Here is a 17,175-nt window from a genome sequence, read left to right as displayed (position 1 = left end):
TCATTCTCAGTCATTGAAAGCAGTTTTTGCATTATCTGGTATTAAAGTCTTTTGTCCAACTAAATTTATTTGCCATAACTCTCAGTGGAAACATATGACACATGAGCATCTCAGAAGTAATCAGATGGAAGATGGAACTGAAGTCCTTACGGTTTGTGAGTTTGTGCATGACAGCTGTACTTGCAATCTCTCCACCTTTTCTATTTTAACTGATTCTTTAAAAAAAAAAAAACCTAAAGGTCACTTCTTGTTGTGGTGATGGTGTTTTTTTGTTATTGTTTTTAGTGATTGGCAGGATTCCAAACAATTCAAAGCCCAAATCTGGGTCTTAAGTAGCTTTCCCTGAAAGGCCTGACTAAAAGTGCTGAGGATGCTATGTCTTTTATGACAGCTAGGCTAGCTTGCAACTTGTTCCATGGGGACCAAGTCCTCTTCATGACTACTGTACCTGAGTCCAGTAGCTTATTTCAGACATAGCCAGATGGATCTGCAAAGTTCCATCATCACTTTTCACATGTCTAAAAAGGGGGAAGGAAACAGCCTTCTGATTTATCATGTACTGAGACTGGGCAGATGATTCCAGTAAATAGCAAGTATTTTCAACAGTGGGCTAATGGAATATTCTCTTCACCCTGCTTGGGAAAAATACCTCTTGGAAACTTTGCAGGGTATTTGGAGAATTAATTCAGTGTGATTTATTTGTTACTTTGCTTGTTTCACAGGATCACAAAGGTTGGAAGGGACTTCTGGAAATCATCAAGTCCAACCTCTTCTTACACAGGTTCCCAACAGTAGGTTACACAGGAAAGAGTTTTTAATACCTCCAGTGAAGGAGAGTATCTCTTCCACTCTTCCACTATCTCTCTGGGTAACTCGTTCAACTTGCTCTGTAACCTTCTGTAACCCTTAGAGTAAAGAAGTTTATTCTCGTATTCAGATGAAAATTCCTCTGTTCCAGTTTATGACTATTTGTCTCTGGGCACTGACAAAAAGAGCCTGACCCCACCCACTTGACACCACTCTTTAGAAATTTATAAGCATTGGTAAGAAGATCTCAATCTTTTCTCCAGACTGAACAGTCCCAGATCTCTCAATCTTTCCTGATGTCTGAAGCATCTCCTTTATGAGGAACTATCATCTGGATTCATAGACTTTATCTAACAAAGGGAGATGATAATGGTATTCTAGACTGCTATGGTATTTCGTATTTGTCTTCTCTTTGCTATTCTTGCCATGCAGAATATCCTCTAGAAGATGTTGTTTGTGCTCTCACTATTGCTGAGATGACCAAAGCAAGTGCTGACCCTCACAGATATTCTTTAGCAGACTACAATACATGCTTGGAAAATACTGTTGTCTTCAGTAGAAGGTTGTCAATATGTATTCATGAATTATGGTATATTCATGATTCTGTAAAAACAGTTTGGGAAATAATTAATTAAGTAATCAGGAATGCCTTTCAAAATACTTTACCTGGAAGATAATAAAATCACAAATAAAGCAAAATATGAAAATAAATTAAAGCAAAAAGAACAACAACAACAAAACATTTGGAAACAAAACTAAACAAGTAGACAAATAAGATATTTTCTGGAAAATGTCCTAACCCTAAGCTGGATTTTCCAGCCAAAGAAACCCCTCACAGAACAAATGGACAATTGAAGTGAAAATAAATGTGAAGAATCAAGATCCTTTGGAGTCTGACTTGCATCAGCAATGTTATGAAAAAAACAATGGGTGCTGGTCAACAGTCGGCTGAACATGAGCCAACAGTGTGCCAGCAGGTGGTAAAGAATGCCAGTGCCATCCTGACCTGCAACTGAAATAACATGGCTAGCAGGCCTAGTGAAATATTTGCCCCACCTGCATTGTGAGACCATGCCTCGAATATTGTGTTCAGTTTTGGGCCCCTCACTACAGGATGTATATTGAGTTGCTGGAATGCACTCAAAGAAAAGGAGTGAAGCTGGTGAAGAGACTAGAAAAGATTTATGAAGAGCAGTTGAGGGAACTGAAATTATTTAATCTGCAGATAAGGAAGCTAAGAATAGATTTAATTGCTCTCTTCAACTACTTGAAAGAAGATTGCAGCAAGGAGGTTGTCAGTTTCTTTGTTCAGGTAACAGGTTTTAGATGTGAGTAAACAGTCTCAAGTTGAGTCAGGGGAAAGTGAGATTGGACATTATGAAAAATTTCATAGTGGAAATTGCAGTCAACCATTCAAACAGACTGCCCAGGAAAATGGTGGAGTCGCCATCCCTGAAGGTATTTAAGTGGCACTAAAGGACATGATTTAGTTTAGTTTTAGTTTAGACTTGATAGGGAAGGCAAGTGGTTGAATTTGATGATTCTGAAGGTCTTTTCCAACCTAGATGATTCTGTGATTCTATATGTGGAGAAGAAGAAAAACAAAAGCAAAAACAAAACAAGCAAACAAAAAAGTAAACAAAGAAACAAAAAAGCACAGCAAACAACAAAACACCAGAGAGATTCCTAGTTCCACTGAGAAACTTGTTACTCATATTTTTCTACATATATTTTGAGTATCACATTCAATTCCAAGTCTAATACATAAATTTCACTGATTAGATTGCATTTCCAAAGTCATGAATTAGTATTCCTGGAAATGTCTTAATTTAAACTAAGATTGTTTTTCTCTAACATTTCAGTAGATTTTTAAAAAATGAATGAAAAAAAATACAATCTGCTTTTTGGATTTGTTGCAAAATGAAAATTAATATATATATATATATATTATTTTTTGTTTGGAAAATATTTTGTTCAAAATCTTTGTTTTAGTGGAATTTTTCTAAATCTATTCTTTGCAGTATTCTAATTCTATTACAATCTTTCCACTGTTTTGGAGGTTGATCTGGACTTTCTACAGATTGATAAAGCAGTCTGAGCTGCTGTAATTCAGTGCAGTGACACTTGTTAATATGAATCAGACGTGCTTAGAAGATTATTCCATCTTTCCAAGTCTTCCCTCTCCCTTCTTGCCCATAACACTGGTGTATTCTAGAGCTAAACATAACCAATTCATGTTGCTTTCTGATTACCAGGTTGAAAATATACCTTTAAGAATTTTGCAGTTATTTTCCACTTTCCTTCCTCCAAACCAGGTGCAGTAAACTGCATGCTTTGCAAGAAAAAAAATGGGTCAGTTTGCTCCTCATTAATTTTCAAATAATTTTCAGGATCATATGTATTGAGAAGATAGGAAAAATGTGCTATATATCAAATTAGTCAGTAGTTGCCAAATCATGGCCCCCTCGCCCCCAGCCCATATGCTAGCTTGCTGTGCAGATTGTGATTAAATAAAGAACACAATCCTACTGTAAACAGGCAAAGCTGCAAATACAGTTTTGTTGAATCATCACATCCTTTGTGCTCCTTCTGATTTTTCATACATATTTTCTCCTTTCCTCTCTATTAAGTGAAAAATCTCCTGAAGGCAAACTGCTTGTGAAGTTGGATTGCCAAGATGATATTCTCTATGGGTTGTTGTAATAGTACAAGTTTAGGGGAAGGGGGACTTCTTTCTCTCCCTTCGTAATTATGTATTGAGACTTGTCAGGGAATTATCCAACCATTTCACATGTTCTCATCTTTCCACTTTATCTGAAGACTTTGATATCAACTTTAACAGTTTTGTCCTTACCTGATGTGCAGCACACACTCTCAGTTCGGGTATTTAAATTTTAAGAGCTCATTAGAGACTTTTTCTTAAAACTGTGAATTTATACTTTGCCATTCACTTATGTGAAGCAGATATGTCCACTGACGATCTTATAGAAGAATAAGTATTCCACAGCTAACAACTTATATAACCTTGCATTCTGTGAATCAAGCTAAGGTTATTTTTATACAATTCAACATTTTGCCAGGGTTAGAACATTATGCAAGATTATTCAGTTAAAGAAGCTGTAGAGTACTAAGGGCCAGCTAGAACATACTAGAGAGAGTGAAATATTGTTAAATGGAATCAGTGAAATTGTCTATTTCCTTCCATATTCTTCCATATTATGGAAGATATTTCAGAGCTAGTCTCAGAAATCTTGAAAAGAAAATTTATCTTTTTCCTTCCCCCAAGGAAGCTTAGCTGACAGTTTTAGTGTTTCATTAGTATCACTTACAATTGACATGTCATATGAATAATTTTTAAATAGATCTCACTGCCAAAACTGGCAGAAATTTCTCCTTTGAAACTGATAACGTGATCAGATTGTGAAACAAAAGTACACTTGTTTTTAGCACGAATTCTAGACAAAGAGCTCTACTGAAAAAATTCTTTAACAAAACTGAAATAATTGTATTTGTAATTGAAAACAAATCAAAATTTAGTAATGATCCTTCTAGTGTGTTTAATACGATATCTCATGGAAGATCTGAATTCTATACATGACATCAGCAAAGGTTCACATTAAAGAAATTGGCCATTGGAGAGAATCATTGTGTGTCAGGAAAAAAAAACAAAAACTGCATCTATCTGCAAATATTTTGTATGTTCATATGTCTGAATCCTTCTTTGTTTTTGGCTCAAAGCTTTCTTTCTGAGGCATTTCTTGTGATGAGACTCTGACTTATTTAGGAGATGAGAGGTGGGTGTTGCCGTTTGGCTGTCGGCTCTAGGCTGTTGGCACTATGTGGATAATTTTACATTTGAAAGCATTTTTCTTTGGAGCTGTTTACCTCTGGAAGTGTTTACTGGTGGATCTGGCCTGTGACCAAATAACTCCAACTTCGTATGGGAAAATTGAGGAATGATACCATCATGTCCTGTGAAAAACAGGATGCAGGTGGGCACTCTCTGCTCTCTCTTATCTGCTGGCAAGGTCCGGAAAATGGGAACAAAGTTTCTGCTGAGATCCCAAAGCCAGAAGCTGCCTTTCCAAAGAGAGCTGATTCGACCACTTTGGACCTATAAGTAAGTTTGCACTGCCATTGAAAAGTTAGTCACAGTTATCATCGTCAGCCGAACAGCAAAGTCCAATGACCCACTACTACTGAAGATAAATGACTGAACTACAAACCACTCTGGACCCATGGTGATGACTATCTCCCTCTTACATCCTACAAAGACTCCTTGCTTTTATTTCCTATATTTTCTATCAACTATCTTCCTTTCCTCATCTCCCTAAGTGACTAGGATTTGTGATAAAGTGGTCAGGCTAACATTTGACCCGCTGTGTCTTAATCTTGCCATTGGGTATACATATATTAAAAGAACCTCCTCTCCTTCCCATAAATTGGACTGAGACATCATAAGAGTATCAAGGACACCACTCCTGGACTTCAGTATTACTGTGAAACTTTCCAGACAAGAATGTTTCAAGCACATCCTCTTACTCCGCCTGATCCCATGTCTGCATTTTCAAGATCTGAAATGTTCTCTCAGTTCACCTTATATGTATTTTCATGTCTGATAGCAAAAGACAAGGGAAAAGCTTAGATTTTTCCATGAGGAATTGTACTTGGAATCTGTATTTTCAACACAGTTATTCTGCTTATCATAGGGGACAAATATACCTTTATAGAGGATATTTTTTAACATGCAAAATTTAGAGCAAGGAATGTGGCTTGATAAATGCAGGAAAGGTTCTTAGGAAGAGGCAGGATTAGAAGAAGCTTGAAACTGTAGAAAAAAAATGACAAGTGTATTGACAATATGAAAAGTAAAAAAGATCTTCAATGCCGCCAGTCTTCAGAATAGCTATCATAAGGAATCTTTCGCCGTGAACATGTTTTTGTGAACTGCAGGTGAAGGTATAAACAGTTCCTCACTTTCAACAAGACATCAAAGAACAGGACAAAATAATACCAGCAGGATATGCATTGCTTTTCCACAGCTGCTTTCAAGGTATGCTGAGTCCCCAGGGTCTGCAGCTTCCACATGTGTCAAAAAGAGGACTATGTCTGTTAACCACTTCATGGCATCCTCCTGTGCCCAGCTCTGAGGCTTTCTCCACAGGAGAGAGAGAAACTGCTGCTTCACCTTGTACTAAGTATCTGCTTTGCATCCATCTCAAATTTCCATCACTTTTCTCCTCTTTGTTTCACCTCAAGGATTTCAGTCACAGGAACTAGTGCTTAGTCAGAGATTTGGGAGTTAATATCTGTTCTTAAGTCACCACACAGAATTTCTCATCTCCCTCAGTGGAGGTCCATGCAGGCAACCTGCAGAGCAGTATAAACATGAATAATGAGTTCACTGTATGATTAAAGTCTTCTTCCTTTTGGCTTCTCTGTAAATATGACCATTAGAATGGAAAAATAAGAAGGTGGAAGCGTACTGGATTTAAGGAATATGGCAATTGTTTCAAGAACTGCATGAAGGTTACTGGGCAATTTCAAAACAACAATGTTTTTCTTTTCTTAAAGTTTCATCTATTTCCGTGTTGACTTAAACCTAATGGCTTTCTGTTGTAATTTAAACATCATTGATTTCCATGATTCTAACCTTTCAGAGAAAAACTGATATCACCCGTAAAGCCTTTTGTTTACATTTTTGACAACTCAAAGCAAGAACTATTCTGGTTTGATTTAAAACAGAGATTGCCTGAACATCAGTCCCTACTGTCTCTGAAATAAGGAGGAATAAAAAGGCAAGCATGAGGAACCAGGCTCCACTCAGATGAAATCTAAATTATAATTACTTATAAAAGCTGAAAGAAGCAGTTGTCCTCAGATATGCTCTCCCTTACAGTCACAAATGAGTAAATTAATTTTTCCCCATGTATCCAGTTATGATAATGTATTATACCATAATAAAAGTCTACATAAAATAACTGCAATAAGAAAAAAATTTAATGCTGTTCTCCATGGCTGAAAACTCACAATGTATGAAAGTGAGTAGATTTAATCAAAGAGAAGACCAGTAACACCATGAACATGGTGATATAAATTAAGTCACTGAATAAATAAAATAAAGTCAGTGAAACTGGAATGACAAGTCTTCATATGAAGAACAGAGTATTACAAAAAGTTGTTCAGGCTCTGTCAGATTACACTGTTCATATAGCAGAGTAACACAGGGAAACTTTGTGGGACACCACTCTTGTCAAGGCTTCTATCAATTCCTATGTTGTCCTGAAGACGTGAAAGTGTCTGTACATATTAGCTATTGAATTTCTTGTCAGCTCAGTTTATTTCTGTTTTGACTTGAATCTGAATTGAGGTAGTTAAGATATTTCTTGCTAATATTAACTTGAAATGACTATCAGTCCCCATAGTAGCATAAGTTGCTTGTTCCTGTTAGCAAGAGGCTATTGAATGAAGGATTATCTGCATACAAATCAGTTCAGTTTTTCAGTGCAGGCATCCTTTGAGTCTACGTGGTCTGACTAGGATCTTTGAACTTCTGTTCACACAGCTGTAAAGAAGGGATAAAACTTCTATTCAGATGTATGAGATTGCCATATTCAAAATGAAGTCCTAATCAGATACCCTGCTGATGAAGGCCATATATATACCATTTTTGTATTTTCCAAACTGTTTTTTTTTTTTCCTTATAATATGCTGTCATTTTCATTATTTATTATTATTAACCAGTGATGAAGGTGATCTTACTGGGCTAAATGCATCTACTAACGCAATCTATCAAACTGTAGAAATTACACTGCAGGGGCTGTTTTCAGAATTCCACTGGATCAATAACATAAAATTGCTTAAGCACGTCTGCCTTCTTTCCACCTCTAGCAAATGGTTTGATTATCTCTTCACAGAGATTATGACACAAGATGCTGACTGTGGTTTTAATTTTATTTGATTGATGGATTTAGATTTCAACTGCACACTATCTATCTATGTTTATCCAGCCACAGATCAGTTGCCACATTGATATGCCGTTTTTTACGTGTGTGTGCCTCATCTGAAGAGTAGAGATGATAAAGTGGAATAATAACTCTCCACTTTAGTATTCCACTGAGCATCCCCAACTGCAGTTCAACAAGTGCAATACTGAGAAGTTAGCTCATTACATCTCATGAAGCCAATATTTTATTGGCCTTGGAATATGCCAGGAGAAAATAAAAGTGTCAGAAACTGAAAGAACATAAAGAGGAGGATTGGTGAGAATCTTTTATCTAAAAGGAGTGCAGAAACGTATTTTTTTAGTTATGTCCAATGATAGGACAAGAGGCAATGGGTATAAACTGGAGACCACTTTTTTACATTAAGAAATACTTTTGCTATAAGTGATAGAACACTGGCATGGGTTGTACAGACATGACTGAGTTTCTATTCTTGGAGATATTCAAAAGCTGTCTGGACACGGTCCTGGTCAACCTACTCTTTATGGCCCTGCTTGAGTATACATTTGGACTCCTCCCAGCTCCAGACATTCAATGATTCTGTGATTCTGTGAAAAATTAGAAGCACAGAAACTCAGTTATGGGGTAGAAAGAAGTTACTATATACCAAAGAAGTAGGCAAAATGCACCATTTCTCCAAACGTTTTGGGGAGCATCATTATATTGCAGCTAATATAGTCTAGTGCGGATTAGTATTTTCTTTTTTGTTATAATCTATGAAAAAAATCATTTTAAGAGTACACATTATGTCTCATAGTCAAAGACTTATAGGATGTCACAGTATGTGAAGACACTATTAATTAATCCATTAAGTTTTTGTTATACAGTGAGATCAACTAGATCATCATGCAATTGTTTATCACTAATGTGATCTCTATGTAATAAAGAGGGTTTCTGTTTTCACCAAAGTTGAAATAGATGCAAGCAGATCAGGAGTGCTTTGAAGATCTGTGACGTGTGTCAGTTTATCTAGAAATACAACCTACTCTACAGGGCTTTGGATGATAGATTTAAGAAAGCTATATTTGAAAGTTCCCATCTTGCAGTTTTGGCAGGCAAATAAACTACTGATTTTTTGTCTTCACATTAATCATGACGTATTACTAAAAATATCATGTATATTTCCACATTTATAGATATTTTATAGCCAAAAAAGGGGGGTGGTAAGAAAGGATCACCAGTTTCCTGAAATGTCAGCTTTCTTCATCCAGTCATGTATTCAGATAATGACTACATGTGATGGTGTGAACCAGTGTTAAATCAAATACTATTTGTCCAGTTTTCCATCAGAAACTAATACTTAGCTCTTATATCAGAATAATTTCGCTATACAAAATTTCTTTACCTAATAAATACAGAAGGTTGAAAAGTATTTTAATTCCCTATTACATGCCTGCAAAATATTGGCATTCTCTCCCTGCCCATTTGAGATCTAATACCTTGTCAGTCCAAGTTGTGAAATTAAACCCTATGTCTCCAAAAAGAGTCAATCACAGAAATCTTGAGATAGAGAAGAAGTACAAACACTTGCTCACAGTTTCATTTTTACATTACGCCTTTAATTGTAATGACCTTTTCTGGTGCACTTCTTCAGTATTGAAATCATGGACTGGAGTGTATGCTTTTTATCTTTTTGTTATGCCTCCATTGGAGTTGCCCTTTATGATAAATACCGAAAGTCAAATTCTGATCTCATGGACTGTGGTGTAAATTTAAGATCTTTCTGTTAAATTTCATGTGAGATTAAACTACTAGTTAGTTCTGTATGAATCACCAGGAGCCTCTTTAAAATGTTTACAATGAAAATAGAAAAAAAGAGGAGAAAATTTTAATAGAATGTGAGTTTTATACATAGGAAATATTCCTTTAGCACTTAAATAGTCATTAATTAAAGAAATTAAAGGTTATTATTAAAAAAATAGAGCATAAATTCCAAAATTTTGGAAGACAAATTCTTTAGAATTGATTCATACAATAAATATGGACCATCTGATGGATTAAATAAACATGGATGAAATAAACATTAAAGTAAACATTTGATGAAATAAATATGACAATGATCATGAAATAAACATAGAACATTGACCCTGGAGAGAAGAGAGGCTCAAGAAGGCTGATTAATATTCAAGGATCACCTCCTGCAATCTCAAGAACAGCCCACGCCAATATGCATGAAGTCGGGAAAAAATGCCAGAAGGCCTGTGTAAATAAATGGAGAACTCTTGGTTGAATTGAGACATAAAATATATGGAAGCATATATTTCTGATTTCACCAACACGAGAGAGATGGAGATATTGGAGACAGGCAGGAAAAGAGTCTCTAAGACAGTTAAGGGACTAGACTATCTGGCAGACAAGGAACAGGTGAGATATAGAATTGCTTGGCCTGAAAAAGAGAAGATTGAGGAGGGATCTTACCAGTGTATATAACTATCTGAAGTGAGGTTGTAAAGAAGATGAAGCCAGGCTTTTTTTCTGTTGTTTTCAGTAACTGGATAAGAGACGATGGATATTTCTTAAACTCTTGGAAAATAAACTGTGCAAGTTGTAGTGTATATAGTGACATAACTTGCCTTCAACTGGGACGGTATGAATAAGGATGTCCATGGGAAGTGTTCCCAGAAACAGGGAGTTTGGGTAATTTCCCTGAAGAAAGACCACTTGCCATGTTACAGACTGGTGCAATCATGAATGGACTGGAAGAAAAAAATACTATGATAGCCAATGAAAAGACATTTTGAATTTGTAATCCAAGCTGGAGAGAACATAAACTCATAGCAAATGTCTAGTGGAGAATTCTTATTACTTTAAAAATCCAATTCGATTAAATACAAGGATATCTCATTTTTTAAGAGGAAGATTAAAAATGTCCTGCTACATTTATATTCCTTTCCAGAATGCTCAGAATTTCTGCATGATCAGCCCTTTTCCTATCCTTGTTCTACCTCCATATCATTAATCTTCTTAGAGTAACTGTTCACTTGCTAAACGTATCCATCAGTAAAAGATAACTATAATATATGACAAATGCACCTTGAGAAGAATTCATTATAGGCACCAATCTGACATCACAAAGTAGCGATTGTTAGCAACATGTCTTCTCCCAGAACGGGCTTCGGAATCACACTTTAAGATAATTGCATGTCTTATCTAAAATTCTCCCACCAATTTTTCTCCCAAATTGATACTCTATAGATGACTAGTGAACTGTTCGTCCAAAGCCAAAAATCTAAATTAACCTCAACTGCAAGTGAGATTCAGTGTCTATGAGGTAGAAGTTAATATAAAAAGAAAAGTTTAAAGACTCTTTGGTACAGAATCTGTTATCTTAATTATATTTTTCTTATCAAAGTAAGAGTAAAGTTTGCAAACAATACACCAAAGATTCAGAAGTTATGTCATCACCTCTATTTCTTTCTTCTTGTCATGCAGCCATAGAGAAATCAGGCAAAATGATTTTTTTTTTTCTAAGTCCCTCTGTTCATAGGGTTATTATAACCTGCTCATTAAAACTTTTTCTGTCACAGACATCATGGGGAAACTGAAATCCATTCAGTGATAGAAAATTCTCATCTTTCTAACTGTGCTAACCTCAAACTAGGGCAATTTTAGGTGAAGCAGATAAAATACTGAATTTCATTAACACTGCAATAATGTCAGAAAGATCTGACAAGATACCATTTTAAATCTTTTGTTTTCTCTCTTTGCTTTTATTTACAGGACCCAGTCCACATCAAATGTAGACCTTCAAATGAGGTCACATTTTTTAAAAAAACAGAAAATAATCCGGATGTGGCAAACAATATAACAACTGAAGTACTCATTAATAGGAATTCCATGGTGCAGGGACACCAGCTGTGGGAACAGTAATGTCTTCATAGCAATAGTTCCCATCTGCATAAAATATAGCTGTTCCACAGCAAAGAGACTTCTTCAAACAAAATTTTGCTTTACAATCCAGCTTAATTTGCATCAGTTACATGCACCAATTGAATTAAAATGTAATTGATAAATTATTTCCTGAAAAAAAAAATCCACAGTCTAATATTAATTCAATAAAATGTTATTGCAATGACCTTCTATGTTTTTCTGAAGATGTTAGTTTCTATCATTACCTCATTGCAGCACCCAGAGGAATGTTGTTACAAATCACTTGAAAATGTATCTTCTTCAAAGCTTTACAACATTTTATCACTTCAGTTAGTGACATTTTCAGCAGTGACAAATTTTGGCTGTGTAGTGGGTGCTAGCTGCATTTTCTAAGTACAATGCTCTTCTAATCAATCCTACTATCAGCCAAAAAGTTGGGAGGTAAAAATCAATCGATACTTTTGAATAAGATTAAGTCTTTGTTTTAGCTCTCCACAGGTACTGTTTTATTAAACAACTAAGTTTACAGTTCTGAAAGAAAGCATATAACTTATATCTTCACACTTTGAATATATTTAGAAAGCATTTCTTCAGTGAGTTAATCTGATACACTGATCCTTACCACATAAATGTTTGTTTTTCCATTCCTCCTTCATGCAATCAAATCACTGCTGAAGGCAAAAGAAGCACAGATAGCTTGGAAATATTGCCTTCACAACTACTCAAAGGCCTTTAAGGCACCTTCCTTTCTCTCTGGAAGAACTTCTGTATTGATACTCAGAGCAAGTTAGTGGAAATTAAAAGAAGATCTTATTGCCATTCTTTTTGACAGGAGATGAGTGGTGTATGATCAGCACCATTGGTTGTGCTGAATATTGACATGAGAAATAATCAATCACCTAATGATTTTGAAGCTCAATTCTGTTATAGTACCAGTACTGAGGCCAAGACACTGAGTAGTTATTTGCCTCGAGCACAAAAAAATACCAGTGTTGAGAAAGAATTTTAGCAATTCCAAAATGAACCCTGCCCAAGAACTGTTCAACAGATGTTATTTTCCTCGTACTCTTTTCTCCATAGCCTTGTTAATACAAGAGACAGAATTTGTTCTTTAGGGATTCAAATTTTATTCTGGAACTACAGGTAAAGTTCTTTCTTTGATCAAATAAATATATTACAATAAAATGTCCTAACACATATCTGTACAACATCAGAGAGGAAGAGGCTGGAATTTTGACTGTTCTTAATCAAATTATGTCCATATGCATTTGATAGAGATCTATTATTCTCAGCGTACTGAAGATGCGTTGCTGTTAACATGAATATTGCATTGCTCGAGAAGATGTAAAAGGCAAAAAGAGAAACAGCATTAGACATTAAACGAGTCTTTCAAAATATCGTGAATGTAGCAGTTAATCTCCTTCATCCTCAAGCCTCAGTAGATGAATTCTGTTGATCAAATAGAGGAATGGTTTCATGGTGAATTTGTACTGTTGGGTGAATGATTGGACTTAAAGTCTTTATCAACTTAAATGATTCTATGATTTTATGGTTCTAAAAGTTTCAACAGCATTTAAATATGGGTTTATATGACATCTTCATCCTAACTAAAATAATTGTTTTATAACTGCAGGAAATAAATTCTGTTGACTCAGTACTGATCTTTACTGTCTGAGCTACAGTGTTCTCTACACAAGTTTAGCTGAGCCAAGCAGTGCATTGCTATGGGATCCAAAGACCCAGATCTTTCTTTTAAAATAATAAAAAGATGTATCCAAGTTTATTGTGATTCAATTAACAATTCCCATTAATTCCTTCAATTTCTATTCTCCTGTTTTTTGTTGTTGTTGTTGTTGTTGTTGTTGTTGTTTTTTAATTGTATGTGCTTAAATTTGCACCTCTAACAGAGAAATCCAAGCACGGACTAGAAAATAATCCTTTTCTTATGGCTAGACTCAACACAGAGGATGGGAATCAGTTATTATTTGTTCCCTATACCTTACAGAACTCTTTAGAATACTCTAGAAAGCAGTTATTCTCTATTTAAAGAATTGTAGTGGAGATACTGTTATTCTGAAGTTTGCTAAGAAGCAATAACAAAGTTTCAAAATGCTATGATGCTTCATAACCTAAGGTAAGAGATAAAGCCATGAATAAATTCACTTCTATCTGTATAGTGATCTTTAAATGTCGACATTTGTTAACAATCTAAAAAGTTCTAATTTTATATAAAATACACCATCACAACTCTTCTTACAGTTGACAGGTAAAGACTTATTTTTGTAGATACCTACCACATATACATTTCTAGGTTTACCGAATGAACCATTCAAGTCCTCTTTAGAAATCAGCATGTCTATCAACAATTGATCTTGATTTGTTTATTGTCTGTGAAACTGCAGGTTTTTCTGAATAATGCCAATAGATAAACACAGAGTGAAGAATTCAGGGAGCATAAGAATGTCCAGTTTTGTTAGACTTCTATTGTCAGTCTAATATAATTAACATTACCTCTAACAAAATGAAAATCAGAGTATTAAACAACACCTAGAGCATTCACTGAGCAAAATGTTAGTAGTCACTATAAATAAAAAATTCTGACATTTTTTCATTCAGAAAGAATAACCGATTAATTATGTCAAATTGGACTCTATGTTTCCAAAGTTTTCTAGCCAGGAACAGTAAACCCTCTACAACATTTGCTTTCTGCTGTAAGATCATTAATACTGCATGAAGATTTAAGACACATATTCATATTTAAAATACACAGGTGTGCCACATATGCCTCTCACCTTGCCCATATTCAACTCTATTAATCATAATGAAGTTGAAATCAGCCACTGGAAAACAATACATTTTTATCTGGATAAAGGCAATCAGCAAAATATATGTTCGCATTATTTCTTTTGCTAACTACTTCCTGATATACATCAAATATATCAAGGGAAGTTTTTGACATACCTCAGACTATGTTAGATAATATGTTCTCTCTAGCCTGTAGATGAAAAGAGGGAAAATTTCCTTGGTTCCCTTCTCAGACTTATCAGTAGTTCAGAGAACTCATAATTCTAGCTTTATCCTAGTAAAGTTGGACCAGTTCCAGACACCAAAAAACAATTTCATTTTCAGATTTCTTTTAATGCCAAGGCACCTTTATGGATGAAAATAATTTTGCATGTTTACAGCAACTTTTGTCAGAAAATATTTCACATTATTATTTTTATGTATTTTCAATTGGCTTCTTAATGACTCTAATATACTTGTAAAAATACAGTTATGTCAAGTTTACATAGCTTCATGGGGCTGTATCTGCAAGCTGCATTATGCTTCCAGATACAAGGTTATCTTTAAAATCTCTTTATGAATAATCCCAAATACCTGGCCAGCCCAGAAAATCAGTCACGCTCCATAAACACTTGTTGGTGGCCACTAAATTATTTTTGTAATAATGCATATCTTCTAAGCCTTGTAAAATTATTTTCCTAAATCCTGGCTGTGTCCCAGCCATCTTAAATTCCTGAAGAGGAATTTACATGAGAGAACAAAAGGGACATTTCCTTTAAAACACAGAAGCTAAGTGTCATTTCCTAGCTGAAAATCAAAATCTAGTTTTACTGATTCACTGTTGAATGTGAAAAGGAAACAGCTGAATAATTCCCCCCCACACCCCGCACACACATTCAACCCATCACACAGGCATACTGGTGGTGTTCCCTGTGAGAACAGGCACGTTCTTATCTCTTAGCATCTGTTTCCCTTTTTCTCTGAGTTGTTTACCAGAATTTTCATTGAGAAGCTTCCTTACAGAGGACAATTTTTTTTTTTTTTTTTTTTTTTTTAACATCTCATTCATTCATGATGCAGTTACACCTTCCAGCTGCAGCTATTTCCATAGCTCCAAGAGTTAGCTATATAATTTTTGCATGTGACTCATACTCTATCAAATAGTGAGCTAAAATGTAGTACAAAACTTTTGTAATCAAAGTTGTTTATAGTGACAGTTAACTTAAACAACATTCTTTTAAATGATGTTGCTTTGTGTTATTTGGCAGTAAAGACAATGATACAATGATTTTCAGTTTCAGCCTAAATATATAAAAAAAAATATTTTAATAAGATATTAATAATCTATGTCAACATGACTCCTGTTATTCTAACTCATTGTAATATAGAAGTTTATTAAAGCAAAAAGTCTAGATGAAAAAGGCTCATGCTGGGTTTGTAAAGGTTGGAATCAAATTGCTATTTCTAGGAGTTTCCATGGAAACTACAGTCCTAAGTGAAGCTCTGAACAAAAAGAAAGCTTTTTTTGTTGTTGTTGCTAAGGGTTCTTGAGAAAATCCACACTAGCATCATTAGAATATCTAACCAAAATAACAGGAATAATGGTTGAATAATATATAACATACAACTATTGTGTTCACTTGCAGAATATGTTAGAGAGGAAAGTTCAAGCATTTATGCAACTTTAAGAGTTGGAGCTCTATAGTTTTTACATTTAGCACTGCCACAATGTTTGAAGTGAATCAACATGCTTAAAATAAATAAATAAATAGATGAGTGAGAACACCTATCAGGCTATCAACTTTTTACATTCAATTCATACCTGAGGATGCTACTAAATAAATCACTGCTTTTGAATGCACAACTTAAAAACATTAATTGACCAACGTTTTTAATGATTTAAAAGATACATGAAATATCCATTCTGTCTGTAGCAATCTTAGTTTCTTAGTTCATTCTAAAGTACAATGATACTTATAACAAATATGTTGATATGGTCAGTTAGTGTTAAAAACATCCTTCTATGCTCTAATTTTTGCTTGTAGATAAATATAGAAGTTTATATTCATCAAATCCAATTTTCCTTTCTGAGAACAGATGAAAGTGTGTCAGTAGAAAAGATAAAAATCTGGACAGGCATTTTTGAAAACAAACAACAAAGACTATGAATAAACCTGTCTAGTATTAAATGGGGAGGTTGGTGGACCTGCCTGTGGCAGGGGGGTTGCAGATTCATGATCCTTGAGGTCCCTTCCAACACGGGCCATTTTGCGATTCTGTGATTCTGTTGCGGTATGTTGAAATTTCAGATTTTTTTTGTTAAGAATCTAACTTTGATCTTTCTATTTCTTCAGTCATCTGAGCCTTCTTTTTGTTGTTGTTGTTGGTTTTTAATTCAGATAATTCCACAATCAAGTTCAAAATGTGGAGTGTTTAATATAAAAAAGTTCTTATGTAAGAGGGTTTTATGTGGGCAAGAAGTGTATAAGAAGACAGTGGCCAAAACCAAGCAGTACTGGTTTATCCTTCCTTAATAATGTGTTTCCTATTTGTTTCTCTAGCATAGCTACATTACCTGGAATGTTAGGAAAGAATTTTATTCAGTATCTTTTAAAGGAGAGAAACTGAAATTCATGCCTGCCTACATGACATCAGTCCTATTGTCAGTGCCTACATTTCATTGAAATAATTAAATAAATGCCTGTGAATA

Source organism: Phasianus colchicus, chromosome 6 (genome assembly GCF_987193195.1).
Source record: "Phasianus colchicus chromosome 6, bPhaCol1.hap1.1, whole genome shotgun sequence".
Classification (NCBI taxonomy): Eukaryota; Metazoa; Chordata; class Aves; order Galliformes; family Phasianidae; genus Phasianus; species Phasianus colchicus.
This window is presented reverse-complemented; position numbering follows the sequence as displayed.